Source organism: Sceloporus occidentalis, unplaced genomic scaffold (assembly GCF_023333645.1).
Source record: "Sceloporus occidentalis isolate IW3139 unplaced genomic scaffold, rSceOcc1.0.p SCAF_19, whole genome shotgun sequence".
NCBI classification, from domain to species: domain Eukaryota; kingdom Metazoa; phylum Chordata; class Lepidosauria; order Squamata; family Phrynosomatidae; genus Sceloporus; species Sceloporus occidentalis.
Window position 1 is genome coordinate 12,343,303 of NW_028316999.1, and position 10,044 is coordinate 12,353,346.

The 10,044-nt window shown below is 43.9% G+C and overlaps 1 pseudogene; it reads right to left on the reverse strand.

Moving 5' to 3' along the window:
- Positions 1–4,393: 4,393 nt before the first annotated feature.
- On the reverse strand, positions 4,394–7,057 carry LOC149302437 (DC-STAMP domain-containing protein 2 pseudogene; annotated as a pseudogene).
- Between the last annotated feature and the right edge of the window lie 2,987 nt (positions 7,058–10,044).

Sequence of the window (10,044 nt, forward strand, 5' to 3'; positions counted from 1 at the left end):
CTTGTCAGTTGTTTTTTTGCAACAATATCTGCCCTGACTTGCCTCACTCAGCGATCACAAAAGCAGGAGGAGAAATGGGTCAAAATGAAGAAATAAAAGTCAGTCTCTTTACTAATCTTTTGCACTACTGGAGGTTCAGTCACTACAAGTAGCTTGCTGTCTCCTCTAGTACTGAAGCTCCACGCCCAGTGCGAGGTTATTATGCTCTGATGATGTCACAATAGCACTGCTGTCATGACAGGGAGAGCAGGGCACATGCCAGCACCTACGGGGGAGGGGCACCTTGCTTTTTATTAAGATAAACTGACATAACAGTTATGAGAAGCTTATTAAACTATCTATCTATCTATCTATCTATCTATCTATATATATATATATATATTTATCTCTCTCTCTCTTTCTCTCTCTCTCTCTCTCTCTCTCTCTATATATATATATATATATATATATATATATATATATACATACATTAAATTACATACCCTTTAAGTCATAAAATCTGGTTGTAGTCAGAAAAATCTGTGTGGCACAATTCAGTGGTTGACTAAAAGATAATAAAGGGTATGAGCCAAAATGCATGTAAGGACCATATCACGTAATGAAACCACAAGGGTTTGCTTTGAGAGCAGCCAAACCACTTTACCAGCAGTTAGACCAAAGGGACTGTAGAAAGAGGTATCTAAAGTGTAAAATTACAGACACATGTTTCTAATTTAAGTTGGTGGAGATCCCAGAACAGTACTGAATGCCCAATTATTGCTTTGGCAGAAATCCCTTAACAGTATGCAAGGATCTCAGCAACTCGGAAATTGGGCTCATTTGCCTCTTATAATTCTAAGTTGGTTGAAGTCTATTATTCACAGAACTTGACAAACTCACTGGGTCAGCATTGAGAGGGTTAAATACCCTTGCTATAAGGTTTTGTTTTTGCTTTACTTGTCCAGTGTGTTTATTTGGTTTTACACCATTAAGATCAATTAAAGTTTAGTCAGGTCATTTAGTCCATTGTGGCTAACTCTGCTTTTGGAGCCTCCTCGTGTATACCGCCTTACTAATCCAACAGACATCCTGGCAGAGGTGCCCCTACCATCTAGGTGCCCTGCCCAAGGTTGCCTGTATGTTCATGCCGGTCTACCTTTTGGGGCTTACATCCTAATGACATTTTCACCACACCACAAGATTGCAGAGTAGAAAAAATGTGTCACGCAGAAAGACTTCATTTCTGCGGCTTATGTGTGTATGCAGGGTGGAAGCCACCAAAACCGGCTAGGAGAAAGGCTTAGCTGTATAAGTAATAGATACATTGATACTGTTCAAACCTGACATTGATTTACCCATGCAGCTTTTTCGCTGAGGCAGCTGTTTCAAAATTCATATCAGTATATTGGAATATTTGAACTCTCCTCAGCTGACCGTATACTAACAGTTTCATAAACTAATGAGATACATTGTTTTATTAGTGCAATTTTTTAGTGATTTAGTTTACTTCAGGGAAGCTGAGATCTGTCTCACTGTGGAACAGGCAGCATTATCTAGTCATTTCCCTGCCCCTTGAAGTTTTTTGACGCATATATTAATGTCTTAAATCTGTAATCTTGAAACATCGTGGCATATGTTTTAGTGTATGGAACTGCAAAACGTAGGACTTGGGGAAAGTGAAAGGTATAAAAGGTTCCCAGAATGTATTTTAAGTAGATTCAAAGTAAACCTGTGTTTAAACTCTGTTTAAAGTTTGTTGGTTAAATTATTTTACACTACAATGAGAGATGGACAGTGTGGAGAAAAACCAACTAAGGTCTAGATTGGTTAAAGTTAAACTCTAGCCACGATATGTCTTTTGATGTTTGTGATAGCCGAGGGTCGCCTATTATTTTCCTGTTTTTTATGCAAAAGCATAGAGCGATTAATCAGAATTCGTTTGCGCTGTTTCCCCGCCCTGAGCTTTTTGCCTTGCTGGAGATGCGTTCCATTGAACAGCTCTGGAGCCGCAGTGTCTCCAGCAGGTGTTTATTCCTTTTCTTTCACGTAAACAAAACCCCAAAATATTCAAGTAGGTCCTATGTACTTTAATATGCATTAATCGTTGGTAAGGCATTTTGGGGCTGGATTAATTCCTCTTTGTATGCCAAAAGCTCAGATTTTTTCCCCCCACAAAATACTCTTTGATTTCATAGATAACAGGATGCCACACTCCTAGGCCTGATGGCAGAAAGGGTGGTGGTGTAGGCATCCTTCTCTCACCTGACTGCACCTTCCAGCATATACCAAGCCCTCCCTCCCTCTCATTCTGTTCCTTTGAAGTTCACACAATCCATCTTTTCTCTCCACTCTCTCTTCAAATTGCTGTCATATATCGCCCTCCAGGCCCTACCTCACAGTTATTTGACTGCCTGGCTCCCTTTCTTCCTCTTTCCTAATATCCCCTGCCTTATTCTGGGTGACTTTAACATTCCTTTAGATATATCTAACAACTCTGCTAGCTCCAAACTCCTCTCCCCGACATCCTCCTCTGGTCTCTCTCAATAGACGCACACTGAGGGACACTCACTTGATCTGGTTTTCTCCAGATCATGCTCCCTTTCAGATTTCTCCATCTACCCCTTCCCTCTGTCTGACCACCACCTTTTATCCTTTTCTCCAGTGCTAACCCCTAATAAAACAAACTTACATCCCTCACATTCGGTCCCTCGCCAGATCCTGACGCTTGCACCTAAAAAACATCTCTCGTGTCCGCCCATTCCTCACCCAAGAATCCACAAAAACTCTGGTTCATTCACTTATCATTTCCCGTCTTGGCTACTGCAACACTCTTCTGGTTGGCATTCAACTGTCGCTGCTAGGCTTATCTTCCTTGCACGACGCTCCTCTTCTGCTTCCCCACTCTGTGAAACCCTCCACTGGCTCCCAATTGCCTTTAGAATTAAATTTAAAATCCTGGTACTGACATATAAGGCCATCCATAATACGGTCCCTCCATACATTTCTGACCTCATTAGCAAATACTCTCCTACTCGATCCCTACATTCTTCCTATGGGCTAAGGCTCTCCTCCTTACTTATCACCTCTTCCTTTTCCCGTCTACAAGATTTCACTCGAGCTGCCATATATCTCTGGAATCTACTCCCAAGGAACCTTCAGCATTCACCCTCCCTCCCGACATTCAAGAAACATCTCAAAACCCACTTCTTCAGAGAAGCATACCATCTTAGCTGCTAGAACTTCCTTGTCATTGATACAACCACCACACTACCTCTCACCCTTTCTCTGTGCCTTATGTTTGTCACCCCATTCCCTCAAGATTGTAAGCTTGCGAGCAGGGCTCACTCTGTCAATTCTTGTCTTGTCATTTCCCTTGAATTCATGTACTGTATTAAGCGCTGCGTAAACTGTTGGCGCTATATAAATAAAAGATAATAATAATAATAATAATAATGGGGAATGAGCTATAGTGGTAAAATGTGACTTGCACCCCATCTTTTTTTTTTTATCCCTATGTTCATATCTACTACAATTTAAATAGAAGCAGTACACATTAGTACTCATAAACATCTGGGACTATGCTATGCAGCTTATACTACAACATGACCATTGAATCTGAATGCGGGAATTGACCATTCGGGTAATTTTCGTTTTAGTTTTCCCATTATATATTTTTCGGTAGCATTAAAATTTAAAGAGATGCTGAAACCTGTGAATTTGGCGATTAAAGCCAGCAAAACTAAATACCTCCCAGATGCGAATGGCTTTGAAAATGATGCATCAGTCTAGTTCTATATTCAGTAGGTATAGACGATCTACTGTCAGCAATACTGACCTAAAGTGCTAGCTTCTTGTCGTAAGAATGGATTGGGCATTCAGTTTGCAGTAATGACTGACATCTGGGGACATTAAATATTGAAAGGAATACGTACAGTAGACCTGAAATATTAATCCTTTTTTGTTAGTTTTCTTAAAAAAAAAAAAAAAAAAAGAACATTTAAAATGTCTTAAAAGAAACCTGCTATTTGTTTTCCCAAAGCCAAAGTCAAAATTTATTTAAGAGTGAAAGGCGCAAAAAACAGTGGTCTAAACTGTCTAAAAGGACGCCGACACTTTTGGTGGTTGCCACGTTCAAAATCTGGATCACTTAAAAGTTTCAGGATTCGTTGAAGGTCATAATTCTGATCTTAACCCTCTACGCTGTGCGTTTTCTTCACTGAGAGCTCCAGAGAAAGTGTCCAGCTTCTTTGATGTGTCGGTGTCTTCTTTCCCATGTGCCCATATAAAAAAGCCTTGAAGTTCACTCAGACTTTTATGCAGCAGGAACAGGATGCAAGCCGATTCACTTGGTGGTGAAGGGATTACAAAGGAAATTTAGGTAGAAGAAGGGGTGGGTATAGTTCTGAATTCCATTCTAGTTTCCACCTCCATTCTTCACCGCCCGCCGCCCTCTCCTATTGGGTGGCTTCTGCCGCGCGGGGGTGACCAGATCCCTCTTCCTTCGTGCTTCTGTCCACTTTGTGAATGGGGGGGCCGTGTGGTCCTCAGAATCTGAAGAGTCGGTGACCTCTGTTGAGTTCTGATATTCAAAATCTGTATCTTCAGAGTCCTCACTGGATTCAACCTCACTGATTCCTGAGCTCTCATCTTCCTCCCTGCCACGGACCTCCTCCTTATACTTCTCCAGGAGCTTCTCGCCTAACGCTGCTCTGCTACCCTGGCTACGGAGAACCTGTTTGAGGCGATCCTTCACAAACTCTTTCAGCTTCTTCCTCTTTCCTTTCTCTTCAGCCTTCATGGTTTTCATGGCATCGATCCAGAGGCGGACCTGTTCTTCGTCACTGGAGTCGACCTCCTCTTCGATAGCCTCAGAGTATGCCAGTGGAGCCATACAAATTGTGCAGATGTTATCAAGGATCTCAAAGCAGCCCCTGCAGTACATCCCTTTACAGCCTGGGGTGATGCAGGCCAGGCAGTCCTGCCCCTCGCTGCCAGTGATTATCTTGGCACATGCCATGCAGTACTGCTCATTGGTGCCCAACAGCTGGGCAAACCAGCGGCACCCGGGGAGTTTTGCCGCTAGGACCTGCAGGAAGCTAGAGTGCCCCCCGTCCTCTGCATTCATCCTCACGCTCCTGATCAAGGAGTCCTCAATGTTTGTGCGTTTGGTTATCAAGTTGTTGTAAAGAAAACAGATGCGCTCCTGCTCCCGGGATGGGTAATAATAGGCACAGATTACGCGCTGCAGCCTCCGTATGTAGACGCCAAATATCGCAATGAGGAAGCACAGGCCATACATTGAGCCTATGAGTATGTATCCTTTAAAGTCTGGGGCGGACGGAGCCACTAGGCATTTCTTTGACAAAACTGTCAAGTTCCCTCTCTGAAGGATGTCAAACGCAGACACCACATTGGAGAAGATTTCGCTGGCATAACCGGAGCCGTTGATCAGCACAGAGAACGTCACCGGAGCTCTGGCAACCACGTCCGCTTGCAGCAGGTAATACACCATGTCCAGCACCCAGTAGATGATGAAGTCCATCACCATCATGAATGCGACCACCAGAACATTTCGGAAGACGTTGATGATGTCAAAAGAATATCCCTTCCTCTCACGTTTGGTCAGGTAAAGCGAACCTGGCAGGATGAAGTTGTAGGCCTCTCTGGCGGAAAGGGGCAGGAGGGTTCTGCGCCCTTGCTTGGCTCTCATCACGTCCAGCTCTATGAAGGACCGTGTTATGTAGATATTGTCGTGGTTATCTTCATAGAGGTACTTGCGCTGGTACCGAGCGGCCATGATGTAGATGAAGAGGCAAACAAATGTCATTGAATAGCTGAACATGCTGAGCACATCCAGATAGGGGTTCAGTGTGCTCTGCACTTCGCTCATTATGCCGACTGCCACCTGCTTGATGCTCTTGCTGGAGTTCAGGTTTATGTCGAAGTCGTGAATAACCGTCACGTTAAACTCAAACTTGTCCTTGATGTTGCGGAGCATGTTGATGATGGGGTTTTTCACATGCTTTCGGACATATTTCTGGAGATACTTTGGCAGGAGGCATAGGATTGTAACGGTTTTAGCCAGTCCACACAGCGGTTTGAAGGCGTCCACAATGTAGCACAGGAATGACAAGAATGACATCACCTGGAAGCACTGATTCCGCGCCGTGTCAAATATTTTCCTGCACTTTAGATAGGGAACTTCCAGTTCCTCGTTACAGACCTCCCCGATATTGGCGATAAAACGCCACACATTCCGCAGCACGCGTCCAATGTGCTTCACTCCGTCTGTCACCGTCTTGAAGAACTTTCTGGCCCGATCGGCCACCCCTTTCAGCCTCTGGCCGATGTTCTTCAGAATATCCAGCGCACTCACTAACGGCCTTTTAACTTTTTCCAGGAGCTCCTTGGTCTGGTTCATGGCCAGTTCCACGCCGCAGGACACGGACTCAGATGAGCGCCGGAAATTCTCCAAGGTGTTGGCTGCAGGTCCCTGTAAGGCCAGCGAGAAGGCGACCAGGAGCACGATGGTCTTCCCCTCAATTGAGAAGAGCTGGGGCAGCATAAGGAACACTGTGACCCGCATCTTCATGAAGAAGGCCATGCTGAGGGTGAGGAGGATGCAGATGACCACTGAGGACACGATGCAGTACTTCAGGTTATAGTTCTTCACAAAGAGGACGATGGCCGCATACATGGCGGTGAGAATCAACCCAAAGGTGAAGGCGCCACAGCTCCTCAGAGAAGATTTCACCGCATTGTCCTCTCGGAGTTGGGCTCTCACCTCCTTTTTGTCCTCGTCAATGTAATCCTCGGCGCTCACTTCCTCGACCTTCACTTCTTCAGGGCACAGGTTTGACAAGCAATTGCGGGAGCAGTCACAGGGGCAGTCGCGGGGGCAGTCGCAGTCCCGCGGGCAGTCGCAGGGGCAGTCGCAGGGGCACTTGCGCTTGCAGGGGCACTTGCAGGAGCAAGGACAGTTGCAGGAACAGGCGCAGGGGCAGGTACTCCGGCATAGGCCACATGTGGTTTTGCAGCAGGTACACATCCATTCCCAGGGACCTAGTGTTGTCCCCATCTTGTCAGTTGTTTTTTTGCAACAATATCTGCCCTGACTTGCCTCACTCAGCGATCACAAAAGCAGGAGGAGAAATGGGTCAAAATGAAGAAATAAAAGTCAGTCTCTTTACTAATCTTTTGCACTACTGGAGGTTCAGTCACTACAAGTAGCTTGCTGTCTCCTCTAGTACTGAAGCTCCACGCCCAGTGCGAGGTTATTATGCTCTGATGATGTCACAATAGCACTGCTGTCATGACAGGGAGAGCAGGGCACATGCCAGCACCTACGGGGGAGGGGCACCTTGCTTTTTATTAAGATAAACTGACATAACAGTTATGAGAAGCTTATTAAACTATCTATCTATCTATCTATCTATCTATATATATATATATATTTATCTCTCTCTCTCTTTCTCTCTCTCTTTCTCTCTCTCTCTCTCTCTCTCTCTCTCTCTCTCTCTCTCTATATATATATATATATATATATATATACATACATTAAATTACATACCCTTTAAGTCATAAAATCTGGTTGTAGTCAGAAAAATCTGTGTGGCACAATTCAGTGGTTGACTAAAAGATAATAAAGGGTATGAGCCAAAATGCATGTAAGGACCATATCACGTAATGAAACCACAAGGGTTTGCTTTGAGAGCAGCCAAACCACTTTACCAGCAGTTAGACCAAAGGGACTGTAGAAAGAGGTATCTAAAGTGTAAAATTACAGACACATGTTTCTAATTTAAGTTGGTGGAGATCCCAGAACAGTACTGAATGCCCAATTATTGCTTTGGCAGAAATCCCTTAACAGTATGCAAGGATCTCAGCAACTCGGAAATTGGGCTCATTTGCCTCTTATAATTCTAAGTTGGTTGAAGTCTATTATTCACAGAACTTGACAAACTCACTGGGTCAGCATTGAGAGGGTTAAATACCCTTGCTATAAGGTTTTGTTTTTGCTTTACTTGTCCAGTGTGTTTATTTGGTTTTACACCATTAAGATCAATTAAAGTTTAGTCAGGTCATTTAGTCCATTGTGGCTAACTCTGCTTTTGGAGCCTCCTCGTGTATACCGCCTTACTAATCCAACAGACATCCTGGCAGAGGTGCCCCTACCATCTAGGTGCCCTGCCCAAGGTTGCCTGTATGTTCATGCCGGTCTACCTTTTGGGGCTTACATCCTAATGACATTTTCACCACACCACAAGATTGCAGAGTAGAAAAAATGTGTCACGCAGAAAGACTTCATTTCTGCGGCTTATGTGTGTATGCAGGGTGGAAGCCACCAAAACCTGCTAGGAGAATGGCTTAGCTGTATAAGTAATAGATACATTGATACTGTTCAAACCTGACATTGATTTACCCATGCAGCTTTTTCGCTGAGGCAGCTGTTTCAAAATTCATATCAGTATATTGGAATATTTGAACTCTCCTCAGCTGACCGTATACTAACAGTTTCATAAACTAATGAGATACATTGTTTTATTAGTGCAATTTTTTAGTGATTTAGTTTACTTCAGGGAAGCTGAGATCTGTCTCACTGTGGAACAGGCAGCATTATCTAGTCATTTCCCTGCCCCTTGAAGTTTTTTGACGCATATATTAATGTCTTAAATCTGTAATCTTGAAACATCGTGGCATATGTTTTAGTGTATGGAACTGCAAAACGTAGGACTTGGGGAAAGTGAAAGGTATAAAAGGTTCCCAGAATGTATTTTAAGTAGATTCAAAGTAAACCTGTGTTTAAACTCTGTTTAAAGTTTGTTGGTTAAATTATTTTACACTACAATGAGAGATGGACAGTGTGGAGAAAAACCAACTAAGGTCTAGATTGGTTAAAGTTAAACTCTAGCCACGATATGTCTTTTGATGTTTGTGATAGCCGAGGGTCGCCTATTATTTTCCTGTTTTTTATGCAAAAGCATAGAGCGATTAATCAGAATTCGTTTGCGCTGTTTCCCCGCCCTGAGCTTTTTGCCTTGCTGGAGATGCGTTCCATTGAACAGCTCTGGAGCCGCAGTGTCTCCAGCAGGTGTTTATTCCTTTTCTTTCACGTAAACAAAACCCCAAAATATTCAAGTAGGTCCTATGTACTTTAATATGCATTAATCGTTGGTAAGGCATTTTGGGGCTGGATTAATTCCTCTTTGTATGCCAAAAGCTCAGATTTTTTCCCCCCACAAAATACTCTTTGATTTCATAGATAACAGGATGCCACACTCCTAGGCCTGATGGCAGAAAGGGTGGTGGTGTAGGCATCCTTCTCTCACCTGACTGCACCTTCCAGCATATACCAAGCCCTCCCTCCCTCTCATTCTGTTCCTTTGAAGTTCACACAATCCATCTTTTCTCTCCACTCTCTCTTCAAATTGCTGTCATATATCGCCCTCCAGGCCCTACCTCACAGTTATTTGACTGCCTGGCTCCCTTTCTTCCTCTTTCCTAATATCCCCTGCCTTATTCTGGGTGACTTTAACATTCCTTTAGATATATCTAACAACTCTGCTAGCTCCAAACTCCTCTCCCCGACATCCTCCTCTGGTCTCTCTCAATAGACGCACACTGAGGGACACTCACTTGATCTGGTTTTCTCCAGATCATGCTCCCTTTCAGATTTCTCCATCTACCCCTTCCCTCTGTCTGACCACCACCTTTTATCCTTTTCTCCAGTGCTAACCCCTAATAAAACAAACTTACATCCCTCACATTCGGTCCCTCGCCAGATCCTGACGCTTGCACCTAAAAAACATCTCTCGTGTCCGCCCATTCCTCACCCAAGAATCCACAAAAACTCTGGTTCATTCACTTATCATTTCCCGTCTTGGCTACTGCAACACTCTTCTGGTTGGCATTCAACTGTCGCTGCTAGGCTTATCTTCCTTGCACGACGCTCCTCTTCTGCTTCCCCACTCTGTGAAACCCTCCACTGGCTCCCAATTGCCTTTAGAATTAAATTTAAAATCCTGGTACTGACATATAAGGCCATCCATAATACGGTCCCTCCAT